Source organism: Nicotiana tomentosiformis, chromosome 8 (genome assembly GCF_000390325.3).
Source record: "Nicotiana tomentosiformis chromosome 8, ASM39032v3, whole genome shotgun sequence".
Taxonomy (NCBI): Eukaryota; Viridiplantae; Streptophyta; class Magnoliopsida; order Solanales; family Solanaceae; genus Nicotiana; species Nicotiana tomentosiformis.
This window is the reverse complement of record NC_090819.1, coordinates 83,681,858-83,686,044: the sequence shown is the minus strand read 5'-3', so window position 1 is coordinate 83,686,044 and position 4,187 is coordinate 83,681,858. Positions and strand designations below refer to the sequence as shown.

The following is a 4,187-nucleotide window of genomic DNA, read 5'->3' as shown; positions in this document are numbered from 1 at the left end:
GCACATCATAACACATAATACAAAGGTGCTCGAAACCTGAAGCCACCAAACATGACACTAATCCTCAAAACGATCGATCGGATCGTTACAACTGCTAACGGAACTTAATAAAGTTTTTTGTAGCGTTATCAGTGAATATCAACCTATATAGTACATTAGTTGCATTATCGTTACCATAAAAAATTATCTATAATTATTTTATATGTAATTTGATTGTCTAAATTAACGACTTACACATGAAGATGACAACCAGGTAATTAGAACACCATTCACCATTCCTTAGATTAGCTAGGGCCTATACAGAATTTGAATAACAGTATGGAAATGATCGAATGGTGACGAACACATCATTATTATGTGTAGAATTTCCAGACGGTGGCCTGCATCATCCTCATTGATTATTTGAAAAAGTAAGAAAACAGACGAGGGACATAAGTAGAAAGAAGTGGACAAGTTGTTAACTGCCTTTACAGCTTGAAACAACAGCCAAAGGCACTTGAAAAAAACTGTTTCAGTAACACATGCAAATCCAAGGTACCCAGTAACCCAAATGCTACAAATTGGTAAACTTCACTTGGTATTTACACTAAACCAAACTACTATAGTTAAAGCATATATTAGGACAAGAATGTATATTAATATTTATGATTTACGGATAAAGGTGTATATAAAAATATATGTCCTATATTTGTCAGGTTATATAAACATTGAATGCGGATAATTTTTTACCCAACAAATCAATGACATTAATACTGCCTCCACTGACAGCTGCGAAATCATTTTGTTCGTATTGCAAAGATACTTTTTTTCTTTTTCCATTTTCCGCTTTGCCACTAGCGAGTCAGAAATGTCTTCTTTATGAGATTGGCGTGAACCTGTTAACAATAAATCAGAGTGGCGCAGCGGAAGCGTGGTGGGCCCATAACCCACAGGTCCCAGGATCGAAACCTGGCTCTGATAATTGATGAGTGGCTTCCAGCGTCTATTTTTGCATCTTTTTGGCTTTTTCGCATCTGTGATCCGTCTATCATTTGCTTTAACCATACATCTCTAGTGCAAGTTTTATCAATACGAAAAGGCAAAATACATAAGTAGCCACTTGAACTATATGTCAAATCTCTGTTACACACTTTTTGAGGACCAATATTATCTTACACACACAACCTTTTAAAATTGTATCTAGTACACTTCACTTTTTTCTTGACCAATTTTTGTTTGGAGATTGCATCCACGTGCCAATCAAAATGTGACACGTGTCATAACTCATCTGTAAATAAATAGTACTCCATATATTTAAAATAAACCTTAATTGATTACATTAAAAAAAAAATATTATGTCATCTTCCCCAAGCACCCCCCTCCCTCCTCTTCCCATCAGCCTCCTCTTTGGCTATGGAGCTCAGAAGAGGAGAGCATTATCATCTACCATCTATCGTTTTCAGATCCGAGAATGAAAGAGATGAATATAGAAATTGCAACTTCTCCTTCCTCCATTTTCCTCCTCCATTTTCAGATCTTATACTACGACCAAACAAAGCAAATCAAAGTTAATTTTTGGTTTTCATGAATTAAAGAACTTCATTGTGAAAAAATCTCTAATTTTCTCTTATAATTTTATTCATTCTCATGAAATACGAAAAACTATTCCTTTTTAATTATGTAATGTTGGATGTTTTGGTGAATTTTAATTGTAGAAAAAGAAGTAAGACAAGCTTGGAAGGGCAAGAGACGACGGAGGATTTAATTTCTATTATTCTCATGAAAGAGCACCTTGTTTAAATTCTTTATCATGGGTTTTGATGGATTTTTTTAAGCTACAGGGGAAGAGATGAAACATAGGGGAATTTGGGGAAGACAAGTGAGGAAAGGGTGGGTTGGGGGTAGGGGAGGGGATAGTGGGGCTGGTAATTTTGGGAAGGCGGAAGGTACTTTCATTTGATAAAAAAGGTAAGATAAGGAAAATGTTATTACTTTGACACGTAGCACTAAATACAGATTTAGACAAAATATTTTTCAAGTTTTATGCGCTCGGTCATTTTGTTAAGCATGCGCGTCCACGTAGCAAATTTTGTATGTATTAAATACAATTTTAAAAGGTTGCGTGTGTAAGGTGATATTAGTCCTCAGAAAGTGTGTAACAGGGATCTGGTGTATAGTTCAAGTCCATACTAAAAATATAAAATATATCCAGTTATCTCTGAATTGCATTAAAGCATTTTAGTGGTATTTGTTATTGACTTATTGTAACTGTTACTATTACCTTAATCACATAAGTAGATAATTAAAGGGGAATCAGTCACACACTTCTTTGAGAGGTAAAATAATCTTAAGACGCAACTAATAATTTGGTCGAGAACTTCTTAAACATGTAAAAAGAACGTACTAATATGTTATCATATTAAAGTTAAATTCTGACACCTAGTTGAGCATTGGATCATCTAAGATCACACAACAAATGAGACAGTGATCGTGTAGCAAATTGCTTCGGAACCTACAGATTATTCACTATATACTAGAAGCATCATCGAAAACTTTATTACATCTTTTAACTGCCCTAAGCCCCTACTCTCTTTTCTTTTCTCTTAAAGTTTTAACAATGGGAAAAAGAAGGATCTCAAAAATGGACAAAATTTAACCCATGTCTTTTTTTTGAGGCTAAGTGCCTCATCAAAACTGTGATGTCAAAGATCCCAAGCTACAAGTGTGTCACGTACAACTCCAGTATGTAAATTGCCCACATAGTGGATTGAGCAACCGACTAAATCCAGAAAGTTGTTGGGGAAAAACAAGCACAAACAAGTGCACAATAAGATAGCAATGGAATAATATCCAAATCTAAATTTTCCCAATATATTTAAACTAAGAGAAGAAAATAATTGTAACCCGAATGGTATTTGGACAGCAGCTACAACACATAACAATAGATATAGGCAGGGCAAATAAACAATTACAAGAGACACTATTGTTTAACGTGAAAAACTTCTTCAATGTAAAGAGTAAAAAATTACGGGACCGAAGCTCCACTATACTAACGAGAGAGTTATAAAGTTCTTCAAAATGGCTACAATATCAATTGTCAAACACAAAGCAACAATAGCAACAAGTATACACCAAAATAAGTCAATAAAAGGGGAAAAAAATTATCAAAAATGCAACTATCCATGAAACAAAATCTGGTGCTACAAGACTCCAAATCGTGCTCCGTCAGTTTTTACTTGAAGAGTAAGATGTGAAAAATACCCAGTTCAAATTTCAACTCGATCCGACAAGAAACAAAGCGTGAATCGAAGTGTAAAGTTGGCTACTCAAGCTGATTTTTCTGCAGAAAATCTGCACACACACTCTTTTTGTGTTGAAAATAGCTGCTATCTCTCAATCTCTATCCCCCAAATCATACCTAAAAGGTTTTTTAATGTATGGGTCAAAAGTAAAAGTGGGCTTTTCCAAAGTGGGTATTTATTTATCTACATAGGAAGGAAAAAGAATAGCCTAAAACCCCAAAAAATTTCCTCTCTGACTACGTGGAGGAGATCCTCATCCCGACTACTAAGCAATATTCAACTTCCCTATTTGTAAAGATTTAGTGAATATATTGGACCATTATCATCTGTGTGAATCTTATCAAGCTAAAGAAACTTAGAATCCAACACATCTCGAATCTAATGGTATCTCATATCAATATATTTAGATCTACTATGAAATGTAAAATTCTTGCCAAGATGAATAGCACTTTGGCTGTCGCAATAAAGCACACCTCTCTCGAGTAAATCCAAGTACCCCAAAAATCTATTCATCCTGGACAACTCTTTACTAGCTTCACCGATAGCAATAAGTTTAGCTTATGTAGTAGATAGAGTAACATATTTTTGCAACCTATATTGTCAAAACACAGTTCACCTTGCAAAAGTTACCACGTAACCTGAGGTAAACTTGTGAGTATCAACATCACCTACTATATCTGAATTAGTGTAACCACAAAGAATAGGCTTCTCTGTCCAAAAACATAAACTCGGATTAGAAGTGCCACAAGATATCTTATTATCCACTTCACATCATTCCAATATTTTCTTCCTAGATTAGAAAGAAAATAGCTAACAATACCAGCATCGTGAGCAATATCTGTTCTTGTACAAATAATTGCGTATAACTACCAATAGCCGAAGAATAAGGAAATTTCTTCATATCTT

At 34.6% G+C, this 4,187-nt stretch overlaps 1 long non-coding RNA gene across 1 annotated transcript; it reads right to left on the bottom strand.

The window, feature by feature from the left end:
* Positions 1-985: 985 nt before the first annotated feature.
* On the bottom strand, positions 986-1,880 carry LOC138896677 (uncharacterized). Its single transcript, XR_011410068.1, has 2 exons — positions 1,771-1,880; positions 986-1,521 (listed from the first exon to the last, which is right to left on the bottom strand). It is a non-coding gene; the product is annotated as an uncharacterized lncRNA (long non-coding RNA).
* Between the last annotated feature and the right edge of the window lie 2,307 nt (positions 1,881-4,187).